Raw genomic sequence first — 23580 nt, forward strand, 5'->3', positions numbered from 1 at the left:
ACCTGAGAGCTATGGGGGCCCCCTGATATTTTATTTTTTTTACAATTTTTTTCCTGAAATTGTGGCTGTTTTCGAAGTCAAGTCAAGTCAAGTCAAGAGTTTTATTTGTCACGGCATACAAGTATACAATGAAATGCGGGTGGTCTTGCCCGCAACAATGTGCAATACAGTAGTAACAACATATAATAGAATCCAATAAAACAACATTGTGCAATAAACAAGTAACATAGTAGGGCATATCGGTATTTGTACATAAGTTATTTACAGAGCATGGAGGACATGCTAGGTCCTTTGGTAGTGCAATACACTGTTACTGTTACTATACTATTTTTAAAGTGACCTTTCCTTAGTGGCCATAAGTGTGGGCGTGTGCAGCATGAATGTGTGCTTGCTCATGTTAAAGTGGCTGCTAGTGTGTGAGCGTGTACAGTGTGTGTGTCGTGTGTGTGCTCATGTGTGCTTGTGTGTGGAGAGTTCAGTGTTCAAGGCTCTGATGGCCTGGGGGAAGAAGCTGAGCCGAAGTCTCTCTGTCCTAGTAGCTGGGGTTCGCAGGCTATTGTGTGATGTTATTATTCAGTCTCATTCTTAACCATCAATATTTGTTCATTTTCTTACTCACCTCTGATATATAATGCCGTATTTACTTATTTGCATTTAGCATCTGATTAATTTGAAAAATGAGACCAAATTTATGAACTTGAATTAACATTTATTTGTCTCTGCACTTATAAATAAAAAACTAACAAAATAATCGAATGGAAAATAAATAGTTGTATGGCACAACAGCAGCATTTATCAGGATACACTAAGTAACATTATCATCTGATAATAAATTGAACATAAAATAAATACTTGTATAAATCTAAATAAATTATGTTTTTTTTCATCTCTGTGGCAATGTGCTCTATGATCTGTGCACAAGAATGATCGGATCGGTGAGCTGGCCCGACTGTCGCACCGTTCAACTCATTAAGTGTAATAAGGGGGTTCAATTTGGTATAAGGCAACCTTTCTTTAGCGACAGTATATGCTGCCCTGAATGAACTGGCCGTCTCCTTGAGCAAAGCAGATGTGATTTCGCTCCCTTTTTTTGGAAGCACTTCCTTCTGGTTTTGACTTTCTATTTATATAGCTTGCTTATGAGCAATGCTATCACTGTGCAAGTATATTTTCTTCCTCAACTTCTTGCTCTGAGAGCTAGTCACAGTCCCATTCATCCACTGCTCTGTCAAATGGGCTCCAAATGATTTATTTAACAATGTCTTGGCGTTTTTACATGGAAGGCAGCCAATGCATCCCTCCTTGGCAAATAACCAGCTATATTTATTTTTCCAAAAGTTCCACTGACTCGGACCCCAGCATTGTGGTGGATGAGTAGCAGCACAGTCCAGGTCTAGTGGTGGAGACTCGGGTCTGGCAGTGGCAACGGCGACCGGCGCGGTAACAATAACAGGTGCACTGCGCACAGGAGCAGCAGAGCTAACACTAGTACTAGCAGTGTCAACTTCAGTGACAGTAGCGCTGCTAGCTGCTGCACTAACAGCGTCAGTCTTTGGCCTTTTTATAAAACCAAAGCTGTACAGCTTTGTACAGCCTTGCGGCGGGTTGAGCTTTTTTTTTGGCGGCATGTGGCGTACTGTTTAGTGTTTATGTTTTCAGTTGCAGGACACGGACCGGCAGCTTTCTGTTTACAGCAGCTGCTTGCTGCTTCTTCTTCACGGTTGGAGTAGCGTTAAACTTATGGGCGACACATAGCGGCTTGGAGGTGAAATGCAGCCTATTCCACAACATTAATTAATCTGTTCTTTTAAAAACTGAAAAGAAAAATATGATCTATTAACAATTTATTTAGGTAACATAAATAATACTAATTCGTACATAAAAATAAATAAATAAATAAAAAGATTATATACATTTTTTGAGACCCCCACAGGGGGTCTTGACTATGGGGGCTCAGACTCTAGCTATGGGCGCTGAGCCCCCATTGGCCCCCTCATAATTCGAACACTAAGAAAGAGGTCTAGCTGAGTCAATGTTGATAGTTTTGTTGAACATTTGTATTTCACAGGAGAGAAACTATTCAAAGAAAGCTATTAAAATAGTCTTCTATTTAAATCTAAATATACTTTCTTTGTGTTGATTTTACATTAATTCCATGATTTTACTCAAGTAAATATCTGTTACAAGCTTCGGTCTTAAGTAGAAAAATGCTATTGTACAATTGTGAGATTAATTGGTTAATTAATTAATAAAAAAATGTATCTATTGACAGCAAATTTTTTTATGATATAGCCTATACAGTTATTTATAGAGGCCACAGAGATGTGTAGGCCTACCTTGTTTTGTTTAATTTAGCTGGCAGCCTGCGCTTTTGCACACTGACCTTGTGTTTAGAAAAAAAATATAAGAAGAATTATCAATAAATATTGCAATAATTTGTGTAATAATACACGTTAGGATGTGTTATGTTGTGTGATTTTGGATAATTTGGATTTCCCTTTCTAACCAGTCTTTTTAACCGGAGATCGAGGGCCGTCCCATAAACAAGTCTTTGTCGCTTACTGACTGACTGACTGACTGGCTCCCCATTGTTGAAACATGCATGTGTTAGTGTTGTAGCTACTAACCAGACCAGAGCATCTGAGCGGCTGGAGCTGCACAAACTCTTGACAACAGCATAGATTGTTTAATTGTGGACCACATGTAGAAAAAATACAACTTTGTTTGAGGCTAAATAAAGCAAGATGAATGTCATGTTAACTTATCACAGAAGTGTTTTTGTAGCTGACGCTATTCACTCTGCATGGTCAGATACTTGTATTATCAGTTGCTTGCATTGGATATAATTTCATCGTCGATTTCATGGCTTTGTTTAGTTGGGCAGTTGTCTTTCTTTAATTAACATGTACTGTATGTGACGCTATTTACTAATCCTTATTGAAGCAAAGATATGGCCTGGGGGTACCGTTAGCTGGTCGCCTCCAAGCTTTAGCTTAATTTAATGTTAGTGATGGTGATGGATGCTACTGTAGCTGCTAACATTAGTACCAGCAGGCCACCAAATTCTATAATGTGTATCAATTCATCATACATTTTATAGCTTGGCTTTCTTTTGCATCTTAGCAGCAACGCACACAGGGTTGTGTGGTGGGTGCTTGTGGTGTTTAGTGGCTCATCCTTTGCTAGCCAGTAGCCAGCCCCCAAACTGTAGTGCATGCGCACCAAGTGTTAGATATAGGATATACGGTACTGGTACACTCATAGTTGTTTACATTAATCATACATATATCCCAATTCCCCACTGGCATGTATCTGGGTCTGGCTTTAACTAGACTTGTTTTTCATCTGGTCTGCGAGCCTTGTGAGAAATGTGCACAGGGCCGGACCTAGCACATTTGGTTCCCTAGGCAATTTACACCCCTGGCCTCCGTATACTACACCTTTATTTATTAAAAACGAGAACAAGAGCTAAGAAGAAATGCAAAGTGCACACTATGTCGCCTATAGGAAGCTCCGCCCCATGGACAGGACACCCTAGAAAGCCTAGAAAGCTGCCCGCCTCAGTTTTTGGCGCCCCCCTCTGGGTGGTATAGGAACACCCCTGGGTGAACAGTATCTTAGTGACGACTGCTGGCAAATGCTCAAACAAAAGCCGCAGATCAGGGCTGCCCTTTGGGGGTGACTGAAAAAGAAAAGGTGAACATCATGATCACTTCTGCCAGGAAGATGGCTGACATTTCTGTGTTTGCACTGCTAAGAACATGGGCGTCAGAGGTATGGACGACCTATCAATAATACAATGTGTTCAAAAAGATCCATGTCTGTACCCCCAGGCTGTATAATTATCACCAGAATCATAGTCATTATGGACGACACTGTGAATATGCAGAGCAATTAACTGAAAATGGGTGATGTTCATCACGGCGGCTTTCTGAGGCTTGTCGACATGCTGCAGTGTATGTCTGATGTATGGCCTAGTTTATGATTCATGTTGTTTGGAAAGTTGCGCTATAGGCCAGGGAGCAAGCGCTAAGTCATATAATATTATTAGATAACATTTCAACACTTGTCTTTTTTAAGTCTGTTAGTAGTGTTCGACTCAGGTTCTTCTTTGGCCTCAGGCCTTAGTTGTACTGCATGTCAAACTATTGCAAATTGCTTCAAAAACCTTATTTAATTCCTGACGCATAAAAGATCCTGTGAAAGATAATTCTTCATAATGCTATTACTTTTCATAACCTCAGGCTTGTGATCTGCAAATGCATTATAAGTAGTTCTTGTCAGTAACACGTTCTATCAAGCCTGTGTCTAATGCATTATAATCTTAATTATAACAGTCATAATGCATTGTAAGTAGGCTATATAATCAAGCTGGTACTTAATGCTGATAAAACAAAGTTCATGCTGTTTACTAGAGCTAGAAACATTGATTATGATAGTATACACGTATCCACTAGAAATGGATCCAACATTGAGAGAGTTACTGAATATAAGTACCTTGGTATCTGGCTTGATGAGAAGATTACGTTTAAATACAGTATACCATACTTCCACTCATCATTCTGCCCTCAGATGTATTACTGGTGATGGCTTTGACACTCACCACTGTGTCCTCTATGACAATGTGAGGTAGGTTGGTCTTCTCGGGCAGAGAGGTGCAATGATCATTGGTCATTATTGGAAAGCTATCATCTTATATTGCAATGTTAGATTGGAATTCTGGACCCCATCTAACCTGCATATGCGGTCCCTTGTGCCACAGTACATTTTGCAGAGTAAATTTGACTCAAACTGAGTACATTTGACTCAAACTGAGTACAATTTTACTCAGTTTGAGTAAAATGTACTCAGTTTGAGTAAAATTTACTCTGCGAAATGTACAGCCTGAACTTTTAAAGTCTGCCTTTTGCTTTGGTGCTCCAACTTCCTGGAATGATCATCTTAATTTATTAATCTTAATCTTCAGCTGAAAACCGATTCTCTGCTGCCCTATGATTAGTTTAGGGCCATGATTTTAAACCTTCCTGGTACTCTCTGTAATTGTTTTAACTGACTTTCTATGTATGTTTTTATCTGTTTTACTTGTATTTTGTATTGTTTTTATCAATGGACATTTTAACAATGTAAATTGTAAACTCTTTATGATATATTTTATGATCTTTCTTCTCTTATCTTTATACTTTATCTTATTAATTTATCTTGATGTAAACTTGACACAATAGAAAATGGGGGCAACCTTAATTTAAAAAGAAATCTGACATAATGGTTTGATGATGATGAAGTATAGATGGGTGTAATTGTTAGGATATGGTGTGTGGTATGACCCAAAGTCAAACGCTAGACGGTAGAGAGAAGAGAAGTTTCCAAGGGTGTTTAATATGAAATACAAAATGTCCATAGTCAAAACTGGTGAACTAGAAAATACAGCAGTCCAAAAGAACATATAAATAATACTGGAGAGAAAAAACTAACAGAGACTAGCAAACAAATACTAGAGACTAAAACTATGTGACTAGAGCTGACCTACATGAGACAACAAACACATAGAAGGGGAGAGCGAGAGAGGAGAGCAAGACACAACACAGAGAAAGAGAGGGGAGTGGCAGAGCAATCCATGGCCAAGCAGGAAGGGCAGAAGGTTTCAATGATATGTTATAACTTATACACATTATGTCATAAATAATAATAATAATAATAATAATAATAATAATAATAATAATAATAATAATAATAATAATAATAATAATAATAATAGATCAAATTTCTATAGCGCCTTTCATAGAACCCAAGGTCGCTTCATAATCAGGACAAAAAATAGGGCTAGGGAAGTAGGGGGAAAAAAGGGGGATGAGGGCAGGTAAGGGATAATGGACCTAATCTAATCTAAACTAACTGATGGGGAAAAGCCTTGATGAAGAGGTGTGTTTTAAGAGCAGTTTTGAAGGTGTCCAGGGTTGAGGCGTTGCGGATTTCAGGGGGGAGAGAGTTCCAGAGGGTAGGGGACGCCACGCTGAAGGCTCTGTCCCCGAAAGTCCGTAACCTGGTACGAGGGATGGAAAGGAGACCTAGATCAGAGGATCGTAGGTTCTGACTCTCCCCCGCCGTTGCAGACGTGCCACACACTCATCTCCTTCTCAAATTTCATCACAAGCAACTTGTTGCTCATATGCCCACTTGACGTGGAGAAAAATATTTGCTGGAAAAGCAATGTTTAAGAGGAAAGGAAGAACAAGGAGATACGTTGACATCATATCTTTATTTTCTCTCTCACTATTTTCGAGAAAATACGGCGATGTTGTCTTCGTCACTGGAGTGTCTGGAAGATGGTGATCATTCTAAAACCCTCCACCGGTTTTCGTATTGGGAGCACGCCGCTGCATGCTTCTCAACTGCAGTTCCTTGCTGTGTTGGTTGGGGTGAAACCTTTCAGGCCACAGCTGAACTGTAGGACGCGCCCATGGGCGGAGTTTATGGGGGTGGCCGGGGGTGAAATAGCTTTTTTTTTATTTTATTTTTTTAAATCAAGATTATTTTTATTTTAATAAAATTATAATAATTGTGAGAAACAAATCTGAATTCTATTATGTTTTGTTTTACAATACATTCATTTTATAGTAGTAATCATGTCACATTATAAGGCGAACCTTCTGTAGTGTGGCAGTGAAAGGGTTAACGCGCGGCCAAGCACCACCATTCGCAGCAGCAGCAGCAGAATGCCGCGCGATAGTACATTGTAGCTTGTACAAAGCCACCTATTCTGAGATGATAATTAATGTATCTGGATAACCAATGCACGGATTTTGTCGAGGCAGGTAGCGTTATTTCGGGAAAATTGATATCTATAGTCTGGTATATTTTTCATCCACGAAAAATGGAGGCTGTAATAATTATTATTGCTCGAGAGTCTCTATGAATAATAATAATTAGAGCCTCCTTTTTTCATGGACGAAAAATATACCAGACTATAGATATCAATTTCCCCGAAATAACGCTACCTGCCCCGACAGAATCCGTTCATTGGTTATCCAGATACAGATGAATTAGCATCTTAGAATAACAAATAACACATAAAAGACAAACGCAACATCTTTTTCTTTTCTTTTCTCCAGCGCGACCAGCACATCTTTCGTTGGATTGGCATGTCTAATAATGCTGTTATTAGAAAATGTGAACTTTTGTTTGTACAGCCTTTGACAACCTACTGTATGCATACGTGTGTGCGGCTGTGCGCTTGGCAGAGTGTTGCACAGTATTTTGTTATTTTTGTATGTCATGTTTGGTACAGTAAAGTGGTCTAGTGGAGCAGCAATATACTTGTTGTGGTCTTTTTATTTTAGTATTTCCTTCTTTATCTTTGTCATTTTGTCAATGATTAAGAGTAAGTCAGTTAAAAATGATCCCCCGTAGTGCTGTGTGTGAGTGTGTGTGTGTGCTGCTGTACTACCTAAATAAAATAAAAAATTAGGGGTTAGGGCATTGTAAAAACGCTAAAATAATCAAATAAAGGCGCGGGTATCGTTCGCCAAGCAGTCGCACCCCCTGGCGTCAAGTTCAAACTCCGCCTATGGACGCGCCGCTGTTGTGAGAAGCGGTGGGTTTCAGGTTGGGTGAGTACTGTTGCTGGCAGGCTTCACTTGTCTGTTAGTGCTATGGGGGCTAATTGACAATGTTTATGAAAACCGGCCCCAGGCTAGGGTCCTTTGTTCAGCCTCCTAGGCGACAGAAGACCTTGGTCTGAAGCCCATTGTAGTTTTAACTAGTGGGCCGCGACCATTAACACTGGTGATCCCTGTGTTTTCTGGACGAGTGGGTATCTCTCTGTCACCGTGTAGCCCCTTCTTTCATATCCAAATGAGAGTATTCCTTCACAAGGAGATATGGGCATAGATGTTCGATAGCGGAAGATCTATGTTCAAGTCAGCTACACAGGCCTGTTTGGGTATTGGGCTGGCTCCGTCGGGTGTTGGTAAAATCACCGTTGTAAAGCTGTGTTGACATCTTGTTTCTCTTTTCTCTTAAAAAGTGAGGAGGGGTTCAGAACCGCGGCCTGTCTGGGTGAGTGTTATATCATTGTGTACAAGTTCAGGTGATAGCTGCTTAGCTTACGGTTAGCCAGTCAGCTGTTAGCTGCGGCGTTAGCCTGCTGGGATCACTGCGTGGCCTACATAGGTTGGGCCTACTGTTAGCCAGTCAGCTGTTAGCTGCGGCGCTAGCCTGTTGTGATCACTAGGAAACGTTAGCTTGCTGCTATCGGCCAAGGCCTGGCGCGGGGTAGCTCCGGCTCCTCGCGCGCCGCCGCGAGCTCCCCTCTGGTCGCGTGCACCGTTCGCTCGGCGTCTCGCGAGCAGGGGCAGTAGCGCCCGAACGGTTGGAGCGGCCGTTAGCTTAATGCTACTCTGTTGAACGTGCTTTGATTATAACATGTTTTAAACACTCTTGACTACGACGTCATCTTTGACAGGGGATGTTCGTCGACCCTGCCCTGAGCCAGGACGGCAAGGATTGCGTCAACAAAGAGGACTGTAGCGACGGGTTGGAGCGGCGACGCTGCCCAGTTCGAACAACACAGGACGGCTGTGTTGTCTACGGGGTCTTGAGACTGCACTTCGCTGATCTATGCTCCGGGTAGGACAAAGGTTTGGCCAGACCTTATACGCGTCTTCTGGCTTTACCTTCTACATGTTTTGTAAATAACGCTGTTTTCCAAAAACGTGTGTTGCTGCAATACATTTAGGATACGACGCGAGTTTTGTGTGAATTGTCTTGTCACTGGTATTAGCTTCTCCGTGCAAATCGGGTTGTTGTTACAGATGTGAAAATGATCTGGTTGTTGTGTGAGAAACATCATGTGTGTTTATATGTACCGTGTACTCACAACTAAGGTAACTAACCTATGAAGCTATGCTTAGTGACAAATGAGTAAAAGAATATTCTTTTCTCAGCCTGTGATGACAATGAACAGTGTGTTCACATATTAACAGGTTTTCTTGTTTTAACTGGCCGTATTAAGGGTAAAGTAGGAGGATTGTGTTTTCCCCCGGTTCCCTGGGGACTTTTTCATCCTCCTATCAGACATGTTGTTGCACTACATTGTGTCTTTGTGTGGTAGGGATGCGATGTAACCCTTAGCTTGATTGCTGAGGTTGTGCTAAGACTGCTGGAGAAACTTTATTTTCCTAAAAGAAAAGATTGTTTGGTCACTGTCGTGTGTGCTTAGCAAGGCCTGTGGCCGATACTAATCGAGAATTATGTATTCTCTCATTATGAAAAACGGCGTTCCTCTCTAGAGTGTTTTTGCCATTTTTTGTAGGTGATGATGGGTTGTGTGTGTCATGTGACCTACAACTGGGTTGGACTGGCCACAGAAGCACATGTGTATGTTGGACCGGGGCTCTTAGAGAGCCCTCTCTATTCTGTGTTTTTTCCTTAGTAAAAATCAGATAGCAGGTTAGCTCATGCGCTGTGTGAAGCTGTCAAACGCTTCATAGAGCTGACTATGACTGTGTCATATTCTCTTTTTGTCATTACATCGTATCATGGGTGTGGGGTCGTAAAGGGGTGAACTGGTAACCTTTCCTCTCCCCCTTGTTTCTGTTGGTCAGGGGTACACCCCCTGTCCTTCAAGGTTCCTGTCACGTTGCGGTTCGGCACGTTACGGGGTGAGGGGGGGGGGGGGGGAGGGAGTTTCCTGGTCCCACGGCCTGGAACATTGGGCGTGTGCACCGCAGAAATTCCCCCGCCATAGAGTACGTCACCGTGCGCGTCTCTGTTGGTAGGACTTCCGTGTGCTGTTCAGGTCTGGATCTGTTTCGGGGGGGTGGTCAGGGCTCCTCCTCACCAAGCGCCTATTCGGGCCTTCTGTGAGGTCGGACTCCTCCTTCCATGTGAGGGAGCCTCAGAGTACAGAGCCTTCCTCCTCAGATTATCAAAGTGAGTGGACCCTCTAGAAGGTGTCCTATTCTATTGTGTATGTATTCGATTCAATTCGATTATTGAGTGTGTATGGGTTCAGTGCCTCTTCCCCGGAGAGCCCTAAAAACCAATTTTTTACATGGCTCAAGGTGCAATATATTCTTTTCAATCTGTACAGCTCGCGTGGGAAGTCTCTCTGGGGATTCCCGTCTCCTTCCTATGGGAGGGTGGTGGGATGTAAAAATGTGAAATTTTTTTACCCCCGGCTGTGTAGACTGGGATACATACTGTTGGTGCTTCCTTCTTTTCTATTAAAAAAAGAGTTGGAGTTAGGAAGTGTCACACCCCTCTTGTCGTTCCCCTGGGCGCCTTGGGGATTCAATGACAGGTCTAAATAGCCTGTTCATTGATGTGGGTGTGTCCCGACGCACGTATAGTGCTAGCTCGCTGTAAACAGGCGACTGACTGGCACGCCTTGGTTGCTTGAGGTTAAAACGGCGTTTTTATAGAGCAACTGAGATGGAGGTTTTTCCTCTTCCGACGACAACATCCCACGACCTGGGTTGGTTATCGATGGATTCTCGTTCATGTCTGGGGGATGATGACGGAATGGATCTGAACATATGTAGAGGGGTCTCATGCCCTGGGGGTGGGCCACCGGGCGCGGTTCGCCCGAACGTCTGGGTGGCGCCTTCTTTTCACGTTAAGATCAACACGCATATCTGCCCTTTCTCCTGGAGTAGGCATGTCGGCGTGGTTAGGGCACGGGACTGGTTCTGGTCACGCTGGTCCGGATCAGTTGAACCCGTTGTCCGCCGGGGATGCAGATCTGCTGTTCTGGTACCCTGAGGGACTTGGGCTTTTTTCAGGGGGAAAAATGCCAGGTCGGTCCGGGTGTCACAGGGTTAAGCGCTATGGAGACACTGGTTGGGTACGTTTTTACTCAGCACTGTCGTAATGGCTTACGGCCATGCCAACCTGTACACGCTCGATCTCGTCGGATCTCGGCCGCTACACAGGTTGGTCCTGGCTAGTACTTGGTTGGGAGACCGCCTGGGAATACCAAGTACGGTGTGCTTAGGGGCTGGTTCTCCATTCTTTTTCGCTCCTCTCTCACGCATGGCGAAGAGGGGCCTGTTGGGGTGGTCTTTGACCTCCTCTGGTGACCCTGTGCTTCCCGTATCGCCAGGCCCAGTCCGAAGTAATGTTTCGTCGACCCGTAGGCCTGGTTTAACCCTTTTTTGAAAACTGAAACACTTGTACTGCATTATAGCCGGTGTATACCCGCAGGTGTGTTTTGGAGTTTTTTCTTGAGGGGTTATAGGAACAACCACCGCATTGGGTAACACCAAGGTGGTTGATTCCCTGGTGTGTTGGAGCAGTGTCAACTCCCGGGTTCACCGTTTGAGGGTGCCCCTGCACGTTCATGACGTCTGCCAATCGTGTCAGCCTTCTCTGCCTCAACCCCTCTGGGTGGGGCTTTTTAAATGGAGGCTTGGGCATGCAACACCGCCAGCTTACGCTCCTTCCGCCGGGGCGGCTGTGTTCAGCTGTCCCCTCTGGTGCCTGTCTCGTCCGCAGTCTCCAGGCTAGGGTTAATAGCCTGTTGCCTGGTTTTTCCCCGGTGCGCTGCCTGCTTCCGTTGGTTAACCTTTTTTGTTTTTTATGCTGACTGCCTGTTCTGCAGGGTCAGTGTGCCAGGCGGTGTACTATTGGGGGGACAGGGCCCGCTCGGCTGAGGGGCCTTTGTCCGAATATGCTGGCGATGTGGGGGGCGGGGTCACTAAGTGCCCACCTGGTGGGGTCTTGATGCTGGCATCATGGACTTCTCCGGGCCCCCGTTCCAGGGGGTCCAGTCCCTTTGGTGGGTCTGGGTCTTCCTTCGCGCTCCGCTGCTGCGGCCTTGCCATGGGGTTGGGTTTGCCCTTGACCCTGTGATTCTGGGGGCAGTAACGAGGTTGTTTCCTCCGTTCGTTCCCGGGTGGCATGCGGGTTGTGCGTGTGTGTAGTCGTGGGGTCAAGCCACGGTCTGCTCACCCTGTGCGTTGAGTTGCTTGAGTGCCTCTTCGCAAGGTCGGGTCCGTCGCCCTCCCGTGAAGCCACCAATAGGGGGGGTGCCCTCCATTAGGGTGGGTCGGGGGGGCTCGGCCCTCCTTGATCTGATGGCTGTGGGGGGCCTCAACGGGGTGTATTTGTCGAGCTTCTAGCTCCCGCTCAGCTCCTATTATGCAACAGACGCAGAGCGGGAGCTAGTGTGATACAGAATGTTAGGTTATAAATATAACCAAGTTCTGTTAACACTAGTGGACGCTCTGCGTCTAGACGCCGCTGCAGCCCTTGATTTTTCATTGTGGTGAAATTTGTTGGGAAGGAGATGAGTGTGTGGCACCATCCCTGCTTATATAGGTAAGCGGATGGGGGTGTGGCCAGATGAATGCTGGCATTTAAAGGTACATTTGTGAAATTATTCAGTGTATATATGCTGAAGCGAGATATATGCAACAGACGCAGAGCGTCCACTAGTGTTAACAGAACTTGGTTATATTCATAACCTAACGTTTATTGTATAGCAATAAAGTTGGATGAATATGGCAGTTGTATAAAAGCATTACACCACTTGCAGTCGTGATTTGTGAACAATAAACCATGCCTAGGGGGGTCTAACGACCCTCGGCTGCGCCTCGGGCCTAACGACCACCCCTAGGTTCACAAACCACTCCTGCGCATGATGTAATGCTTAATTATATACTGTACATTGTAATTACTTATGTCTTTATACATATTTGGCGTCTTAAGTATAAGCATGTGAGAAGGGAAACATTCTCCTGTTAACCTCTGTCTAGGCATGTCTAGGCATGTTGGAAGATACCATCGTATGTCTTCTTTTAACAACACTGTCATTCTCATTGTCTGTCAAACAATTCCTTATATCACCAATAACTGTTACCTTCATCATGCGTTTATCATCAGTCATATCCACTATTCTCTAGTGTACAGAAATACCTCAACACCTCAGTGTTACTCATATTTGTGTTCCAGCTCAAGTTCTATTGCAACTCAAATGTGCAATGAAAGTGCATTTATATATATATATGTGTAACTGAGGGGTTACAAAACCCTGACTGTATTAAAGATTGTGATAGATTAAACCACTGCTAATTATCATTATTATTACTTGCCAGAAAGAACAGTTAATTATGGCAGACACTCAGAATAATACGGCACGGTGACAAAGAAATATCATTTAGAATATTTATTATTATGCATCAATTATACAGAGTGGGAATTAAGGTTGCGCTTGTATGGCGAAGAATATGAATAAAGTCAGTCAGTAGCAAACGTCAGTTGGAATGAATAATTCCTACGATGGGGTACTAGACTAAACGCCGCCTGGCGTAGGATGGCAATATAGGGGGAAACGCTGGTACCGCTGGAGACAGGGGGGTTATCCTCCCAGAGATGTAAGCTCTGGAGGAAAGAAGAATGTTCGGATACTCAGTCTGTTCAATTGAAGAAGAAGGGGTTCTCGTATAGATCCAGTCCTTGTAATCCAAAAGCTCAGCAACAAAGCAATAACTGTAATCCAATTGCCCGATAGCAATGACGATAGCCAGCTAGCTTCGGTCCACGAAGCTAGCCCGAGGTAAATCTTCAAGGTGGTTAAATCCAAACGACAGTGGGTATTAACGATGCTCTTCTCCAGGTAGTACGTTCCACAATCACTATAATCCAACCAATACTGGTTCTGCAATCGCCGCCGTAGGTTCCAATATGCACATGTCCAGTAGGTTCCACGACTAGGCCCTCCTCATGTACTGGCACCAATGTATTTAGTCCATGCACACTGGCTAAGGTTCCACTAGCTACTAAACGAACGAACTGCTGGGTAATGCTACACACGAACGAACTTCTGTTGGCACGATTCACACTAAATAACGACTCTTTACTTCACATTAAGCTAAGGCGAACTTGACCTTACTGAATTAACTCTGACACTTTTACTATTCACTTCGCACGTGGTTCACAACACTCTGTTTAGACGAACTGCTTGCACTTCACTGTTTTTACCGAACGAAGTTCGAATATGCCAGCGCTATGTTATGCGCTCTGGGCACTTTAAGGTGCTTGAGGAGGATGGCATATTTATAAGACTCGTCGTGTACATCGGACATTATAGTCTCTAAACACATGCATAGTTCCGTATACTGTGCTCTGTACTCGCGCGTAAAGTCTGGGAACGTGGGTGTACCAAGGTAAGATGCCATGGATGGCTGGGACACAGATGCGCGTAGGGGGAGAGGCCTTCTGGGCGAGTCTCCCCGTACGGGTGGTCGTGGGTGAGTGCTGGGTGGGTACCAGAGGCCGGGCCCCCAGGTGCTGCTCCTCGGTGCTGACTGTGTATTAAACTCACCCATGGGTTGGGTCGGGGGTTCGTAACGCAGCGGCTCGGGGCTGAGGTCGGGGCTGTACTGGGCCTCCTGGTCCGAGATGGGTTTGTGCGTGTGGGCTTGATGTCCTCCCTCGTCCTCCGCTAGGTCTTGAAGTCTCTTAGTTAGTTTCTCGGCGACGTAGGCGGGGTCTTCCCGTTGGCTGGGTCCCGTATAGACTGGTCGGGGAGGGGGCTCGGCGACGTAAGCAGGTTCTTCCTGCTGGCTGGGTCCCGTGTAGATTTGTCGGGGAGGGGAAGGTGCCCTCGACCCGTGTCGTGATGATCTCCGGGAGCTCCGTGTGGAGGAGTGGGGGGTCGCCCTCTGGATCAATTGCTCTATCACCTGCGCCTGCAGACGGTCTCGCTCCGCTTCGCGCTGTGCATTGGCGCGGTCTCGCTGAATGTTTTCTTCAACCTGGAGGCGCCTCTCTTCCAGTCTGATGGTCATCGCTGCGTCAGCCTGGAGGCGACTCTCTTCTAGTCGGATGCGTTCTCTTTCCACTGCAGAGTGTTTGCGCTCGCTAAGTGTCTGCGCTTGGAGACGGTCGCGCTCACCCTGGATACGGTCTCTTTCGGTTGATGCAGTTAGTGTGGCGATCAAGGCTTGCGCTAGTCTCTGGTCAGCCTCGCTGGGGGATGACACTGATGGGGGTGATCTGGCGCTGACAGGACTGGGTGGTGACCTGTTCTCTTGGCGCGCTCCGAGGTCCATCTCTTGAGCGCTGCTTCTTACTTTCTCCCGCGCCCCGAGGTCCATCTCTAAGACGCGGTACTCTTCTCTTGGGTGCGCGCCGAGGTCTATCTCGGGTGCGCGATCTTGGGTCTCTTGCGTTCCGAGGTCCATCTCGGTGGCGCTGTCTTTATCCTTTGGCGCTCCGGGGTCTATCCCGGTGGCGCTGTCTTTGGGTACAGTCACGTCATGTCCCGCTTGTTCCCCCCCGTGAGCTAAGTCAGTTTCGTTTGAACCCACTGGGGTCTCTACTGGTGGGGCCGACAAGTCGATAGGATTGGGCATGCTTAAACTATTAGTTTTATCCGTGCTTAGCGTCTTTTTAGATAAGCTAGGAGGTAAAAGGAAAGCGTAGTCCTCCAGGTGTGGAGGGGGCTGACGTTTGCGCCTAGGGCGCTCTAGTTTAGGAGAGCCGTTTGGAGAGTGTCCGCCGCTGGCCATATCACTGTTAATATGATATATGATATAAGTCAGTACACTTTGTCAACAGCTTTAACGATTATACTAGTATATTAGTATATATTAGTATTGGCTGAGCGTCCCGCTCTGAGCCTTATGAGATACCCCTTATCTCCTATGATACCTACTGTATCCCCAACGAACAACTACATGCACCCACACCTGTATGGGGCCCCGCCCCTATGGAGGCGTAGCCCATATAACCATGACTCTGGTCACCAAACACCCTTCCTCACCAAATCCCGTTCCAGGAAAAGATCCCTCAAGAGGGAACTCAGGGCCGCGCAGAGCGGGACGCTCAGCCAATACTAATATAACTAAAGTCTCTCTGGGGATTCCCGTCTCCTTCCTATGGGAGGGTGGTGGGATGTAAAAATGTGAAAAATGTTTACCCCCGGCTGTGTAGACTGGGATACATACTGTTGGTGCTTCCTTCTTTTCTATTAAAAAAAGAGTTGGAGTTAGGAAGTGTCACACCCCTCTTGTCGTTCCCCTGGGCGCCTTGGGGATTCAATGACAGGTCTAAATAGCCTGTTCATTGATGTGGGTGTGTCTCGACGCACGTATAGTGCTAGCTCGCTGTAAACAGGCGACTGACTGGCACGCCTAGTTATATTAGTATTGGCTGAGCGTCCCGCTCTGCGCCAAATCCCGTTCCAGGAAAAGATCCCTCAAGAGGGAACTCAGGGCCGCGCAGAGCGGGACGCTCAGCCAATACTAATATAACTAGGTTATCTACATAACCTATCGTTATATATCGTATTTGCTTATCGCGTCCCGCTCTGAGCCTTATGAGATATGGGGAAGAGCGGACGCGAGACCCAACAGATGTACCCCCTGAGGACCCGTAAGCCCACATCAAGGGGTGCGGGGAGCCCTGTCACCCCATCCTTCCTAATGAAGGGGGGGCGCAGTCAACTCCACCTGAATGTGAACAAGAGGGAACCAGAACCCCTTGAACACACCGTACAGGCGGAACCACGTGTGACTCAACACACTGTGGCCCATACCCATACACTCCTGCTACCCGACCAAGGACGGGAAGCAGGAAAGGCCACAGACCCCAGAACCGCCTGGGAGACAGAACCCCCGGTCATGTCCATGAGGTAAAACCTTACAAAGGGACCCGGGGAGGACCATGAAGCTGCAGCACAGATGTCCTCCACCGAGGCCCCACCCAGGAGAGCGGCAGAAGCAGCCACCCCATGAGTGGAGTGCGCCCTGACGCCCCCAGGGGGATCCTGCCCAGCCAACGTGTAGCAGAGGGTAATGCTCTTAGAGGGCCCTCTCTATTCTGTGTTTTTTCCTTAGTAAAAATCAGATAGCAGGTTAGCTCATGCGCTGTGTGAAGCTGTCAAACGCTTCATAGAGCTGACTATGACGGTGTCATATTCTCTTTTTGTCATTACATCGTATCATGGGTGTGGGGTCGTAAAGGGGTGAACTGGTAACCTTTCCTCTCCCCCTTGTTTCTGTTGGTCAGGGGTACACCCCCTGTCCTTCAAGGTTCCTGTCACGTTGCGGTTCGGCACGTTACGGGGTGAGGGGGGGGGGGGGGGGGGGGGAGGGAGTTTCCTGGTCCCACGGCCTGGAACATTGGGCGTGTGCACCGCAGAAATTCCCCCGCCCTAGAGTACGTCACCGTGCGCGTCTCTGTTGGTAGGACTTCCGTGTGCTGTTCAGGTCCATGTGATGGATCTGTTTCGGGGGGGTGGTCAGGGCTCCTCCTCACCAAGCGCCTATTCGGGCCTTCTGTGAGTTCGGACTCCTCCTTCCATGTGAGGGAGCCTCCATCAGAGTACAGAGCCTTCCTCATCAGATTGTCAAAGTGAGTGGACCCTCTAGAAGGTGTCCTATTCTATTGTGTATGTATTCGATTCAATTCGATTATTGAGTGTGTATGGGCTGCGCCTCGGGCCTAACGACCACCCCTAGGCATGGTTTATTGTTCACAAACCACTCCTGCGTGTGATGTAATGCTTAATTATATACTGTACATTGTAATTACTTATGTCTTTATACATATTTGGCGTCTTAAGTATAAGCACGTGAGAAGGGAAACATTCTCCTGTTAACCTCTGTCTAGGCATGTCTAGGCATGTTGGAAGAGACCATTGTATGTCTTCTTTTAACAACACTGTCATTCTCATTGTCTGTCAAACAATTCCTTATATCACCAATAACTGTTACCTTTATCATCATTCGTTTATCATCAGTCATATCCACTATTCTCTAGTGTACAGAAATACCTCAACACCTCAGTGTTACTCATATTTGTGTTCCAGCTCAAGTTCTATTGCAACTCAAATGTGCAATGAAAGTGCATTTATATATATATATGTATCTGGCCGTTCTCAACCTTACTAGGAATTTGCTAAACCGTGACCATGGTGTAACTCAAGGGAATAGATTTATACAGTGATGGACAGTAGCTAGCTACAAGTAGCGACGCTACATAGCTTAACTACAATTCTCAGTAGCGTGCTGGTAGCTCGCTACTTTTTAACCAGGGTAGCGATCTCTGTAGCGGAGCTATTTATAGAACGAAGTAGTAACGTAGCGGCGAGAAACGTTACACGCTACTTTCGAGAGAAACAGTCTAGACTAGAAGATCTGCAAGGAGAAAAAAAACTCCCCGTAAAAAACCCACTATGATTGGTTGGTTTGTTTAGATATGAGTGACGACTCACGATTGGGTATGGTAGGCCAAAACATTATGGGTAGGCCAATCAGAGGCAGGATAGGGCGGGACTCCAGCCGCAAAGCAGGAAGTGAAAATCAAAACACAGACGTATTGAATGAATGCAATTTAACGGATTACATGAACCAGTCTGCGCAAAATGGCAGATGGGTTCGATGGCATTGATGAAGATGATGATGTCAATAACAACAATGACTCTCCATGGCCCTATCTGGGACATATTTATGAGTTTGACTGAAAAAACGGCTAAAACATATGCTGCTCTCTCAACACGTCCAGCACTAACTTGAAGACACATTCAGGTGAGCTGATGAAAATCAACTGTTCCCAAACAGCACACAAGTCAGTACACTTTGTCAACAGCTTTAACGATAGGTTATGTAGATAACCTAGTTATATTAGTATTGGCTGAGCGTCCCGCTCTGAGCCTTATGAGATACCCCTTATCTCCTATGATACCTACTGTATCCCCAACGAACAACTACATGCACCCACACCTGTATGGGGCCCCGCCCCTATGGAGGCGTAGCCCATATAACCATGACTCTGGTCACCAAACACCCTTCCTATGCCAAATCCCGTTCCAGGAAAAGATCCCTCAAGAGCACAGATGTCCTCCACCGAGGCCCCACCCAGGAGAGCGGCAGAAGCAGCCACCCCACGAGATCCTGCCCAGCCAACGTGTAGCAGAGGGTAATGCCCTCGCACAACCAATGTGACAGGCGCTGCTTCGACAGTGCCTTACCAGCATGAGCCCCACCGTAACAGACAAAAAGCTGGTCGGTAACCCTGAAGTCCTGAGTACGGCTGAGGTAAATCCCCAAAGCACGGACTGGACATGACAGGTGAAGGCCTGCATCTAACTCACTAGTGTGAGGAGGAGGACGAAACGCCTGAACCACAATATCCCGGGAGCGGAAGGAACTCCGGATATTCTTAGGCACGAAAGCAGGATTAGGTCACAGAGTGGCACTGCAATCGGTCCGAAAAGACAGGCACTCTGGACGTACCGAGAGAGCACAGAGCTCACCTACGCGTTTAGCGGAAGTGACAGCCAGTAGGAACGCGGTCTTGAAGGACAGCTGTCCCAACGGCGCCTGCTCGAGCGGCTCAAACGGGGCCAAGGACAACCGACCGAGGACCAATTGAAGATCCCAAGTCGGAGCCAAGGAGCGTTGCAACGGCTTAACGCGTCGAGCGCCAAGCAGGAAACGCTTCACAAGAGGGTGGCTGAACAAGACATCCCCTCAAACCCCTCATGATAGGAGGATATAGCTGCTGCATATACCCTCACCGTCGAAGCCGACAGTCTATCAAGGAGAGACTGGAGGTAACTAAGGACAGCATCCAGGGGGCAGGAGACTGAGTCCCGGCCCCCCGCCTTACACCACACTTACGTCATCTGCCCGCGTAACATACGTCATCTGCCCGCGTAAGCGCGACAGTGGAGGGAGCATGCGCATTCCAGATGGTAACACCATCAGGATCAAGAACCTGCGCCCCTCAACGTACCCGTCCCAACAACTGACCTAACAGATGTATGGGGAAGAATCCCTGGCGGCACGGCATCGGTCCCAGACCTGCCTGGCCATGTCCAGACATAATCCTCACCCGTCAGGATGAGGACCGCCCCGGGACAATACACCTGCACCCACATTCTCCCTGCCGGGGATGTGGGGAGCCCTCAGGCCGTGCAGATGGAAGACGCCCATAGCCAGCCACCCGCCGCCTGGTGCAGACAGGGGGAGCGTACTCCTCCCTGTCTGTCGATACACGACACTGACGTCGTATCGTCCGTCCTGATCAACACCATTTGTGGACCAGAAGGACCGCTTTCAACAACAACACATTGAACGTAGCGCAGACCGGGCAGCATGGTTTGTCAGCTGCCCCCTACTGCGTTGTTCCGACGCATCACCAGCGAGGGAGGCGTCGGTGAAAACGCGACGTGAGACAGCGCTGTAACCGTCCTAGGACGGAACCTCCCGAGCGTGTTGACAACACGCTCTGAGATGGATGCCCACAGCCCTCCAACTGTTGACTGGGAAGAGGAGTACTCTACATCCAGTCTACAGCAACCCCAGGCTGGTAGAGACCTGCCTGGTACGAGACCTGACGATCCACCTTGACCGCGAAGGACCAGAACGTCATCAGGGCAGAACACTCCGTAACCCCTGACGACGCAGAGGCCCCAGTGCAGCCTCCACGCACTTGGTGAAGATGCGGGGAGCCAGAGAAAACCGAACGGCAGCCTCTGGTACTCATACGCTAACCCTGCAAAGGAAGCGTAGGTAAGCCCTAGGATGGAAGATCGGAGATGCGCATACGCATCCTACAGGTCTATGGAGGAGAACCAGACCCCCACCTGACAGTGTTCAACAGGTAGGAGACGATCCAAAAAATGCTGAACCTTCCCATGGGACAGGTCCAGCCTGGGTCTTACACCCCTCCCTCCAGACTTCTCAGGCAGAGAACACCGGGAGGAGAACGCCACGACGATGGCTTGCTTCGTCCACAGAGATTGGATCTCATTGACCAGAGCTGTCACTGCTGGAGACCCTGACAATAGGGTCTGTACCAAACCTGAAAACGGGTGGGGTTGTGTAAACACAAGTCCCCGCCTCAGCGTTCTCTCCATCCACCTCGACATATGGTACTGCCGTAGTCATATGTGACGACACTCCCAATGCACCCGCCGTCACGTGGCGCAGGTCCGCCAGGAACTGTAGATAGTTGGCCCAGTCCCCCCGCTGTGCGTAGCCAACCCTGGAACCGTGCGAGCAGCGCATTCCGTGTCGGAACATCTGACCCTGACACCACCCACGAGGCAATCGCACCCAAGGGGGAACCTGATACAGGGGGCTTCCGATGAAAAAAGCCCCCCCACTGAACACCTCTCCAGAACATGCTGAGGAGTTGTTCTGCAGCCGGACATGCAAGGTGTAAGGCCCCCATGGGTTCCTACACACCGTAGCCCTGCAGTGATATTACTACCACCCCAAATCACGTGTGCCTGTGACCACTTGCCAATATTTCAGGAGTGGGAGGCACCAACATGATACCTGGCCTGGCGAAGGCGTGGCCGGGGAAGCCCGCACTGTGTGCCTCAAAAGGTTTCGAGCCCCCCTGCTGACAACACTTAAATTGACAGACGTAACACCAGGCTCAACCAACACAGCTCAAGGTGTGGGAGCCGCTTGACAGCACAATATTCTCACGGACAGACCCAGGCTCAGCCATCAACTGGGTGTCAGCCCCTGTACCCATGAGAAGCGAAAGGGGGGCCGCCCGCGCATCAACGAAGGCACGCGGCCCGCAGCCAAAGGAAACAATCAGAGCCCACTTTTTCCGCTGGTGTTGGGGAAGGGAGTGATCGGAGAGCGGGCTGCTCGCGGCAGGACGGTGACGGCTTGTTTGTTCAAGCCGAACCCATCCTACATGGTCGATCCCTCGGCCGCCAAGGCTGTCGGCCTTGTGGACACCTGTCGAATCAACGCCCAGGATACCTCCGGCGGGGGAAAACATGGCCGCCTGTCGAGGGCCTCGTCATCGCCGCTGACGAGGCCGTGCTCTCTCTTCTTCTGGCTGCGCGGTGTGAGGCGGTGTAAGGCCTAGGACAATACCGCCCGCGCTCCAGCAGAAGACCAAAATCCCCTGCGGAGAGGGGAACCCTGAGCGGTTATAGCTTGCGGCTGGCTCAAAGCTAATAACGTCAACAACCTCGCGCGATGTGTCGACGTCGGCTGGCCCTCAAGGCCCCGCCACCAGACACCACTTTTTTTAATAGAAAAAAACAGCAATTCGAACACAGTTCTAATCGTTGCCAATTCCATACCGTGGCGGTACAAGCTTTAACAGCCCACCAGCCACTCGCCAGGCCGACCCACCCATGGCGTCGGCCGGGCGGGGCACTGTTTCAATATGTCAAAAACAAAGGACTGATGTTAACACGGAGTACCACTGGTGGTTGCAAACAGCAACCTCCACTGTGGTGTGCACCATGAAATGGTTAAATGAATAAAAGAACTAAACCACAAAATACTATAGAATGAGCAAACCCATACACACAACGTTAAGGGGAGGCGGACCAGAGCGAACTAGTCCCGCCTTCATTCAAAATATTCACAACAGCACACCAGCCCTAGCTTAGCCCATTTACCAAAAAAGGTAAACAAAGCCCCCCCAGCACTACAACCCAGTATACCGATTGACCGTCAGTATGAATGGTTGAGAGGAGAGAAAACTGTAGCAAGACAGACCTTCTCATAGCAGAGTGACAGAACGAAACAATAGCCCACTACACAGGGCCGCCTCAGGGGGTGGGGGGCCTCGCGTTTAAATTCGCACAGGGCTTCACATTTCTCCCAGGCGGCCCTGCCCCTATACTACTACAGCCTAGCGTGAGGCGATGTGGGACCCAGATCAACAACCGCCTGCGCACAGACACGCAACATGTTTACCATGTCGGCTGGACCCATAGCCCCACTACCCGACGCCAATGTGGATAGGAACTAGCCAGCTGAGCCATAACCCGCCGTTAAGTCCCATCCTGCAGTAATATAGCTCTACTGCTACACCGCCGAGCTCACGCATTGCCCCAGATGGGGACACCGTTCCATAGACCCCGCCGGAACACAAGGTAACATACCTGGCTAGGCTACCTAGCCACGGCCTACCCTGTTGTCAACCCATTTACCCGAAAAAAGGTAAATAGGACTCAGCAAAAAAAAACACAACAGCTACCGACTGACCTTCATTGATAAACCGGGCAAGAGGAGGGAGAAGTGACAACATCTCACGGCGGAGACATTAGAACAGCGTAGCAGTTAGCAGTAGTAGTAGCATGTGGCATTAGCGATAGCATGTAGCATAGCATTAGATGTTTAGTAGCACGCCCAAGACAGCTTGGAAACCGTTCCCTGCAGTGAACGTTCACCAAACCATCCTGCCCCCGGCGCCAACACACAACATGGTTGTGTAACAAAACAAACCAGCATTACTAACACTAATACCCATGCCTGAAGACACAGGGCCTACCTGCGTACAAGCTGGCCCGACAGCCAATCTTGTACAGCTGAACCTCGATCTGCTGTCATCAGACGAGGAACATCAACATAGGCCCGTCGTGTCGCCGAAAACATGCGTCGAAGATGCCAGGGGCCAGCAACCTCCGGTAAGCTTTCAACATTATGACTCTGATCTTTTTCATCCTGCTAGTTACGTATGGTGCACGCAGCCAGTACGCTGGAACGAAAATAGAGGAAGGGTGTTTGGTGACCAGAGTCATGGTTATATGGGCTACGCCTCCATAGGGGCGGAGCCCCATACAGGTGTGGGTGCATGTAGTTG

The sequence above is a fragment of the Notolepis coatsorum genome (genome assembly GCF_963971535.1).
Source record: "Notolepis coatsorum genome assembly, chromosome: 17".
In the NCBI taxonomy this organism is placed as follows: domain Eukaryota; kingdom Metazoa; phylum Chordata; class Actinopteri; order Aulopiformes; family Paralepididae; genus Notolepis; species Notolepis coatsorum.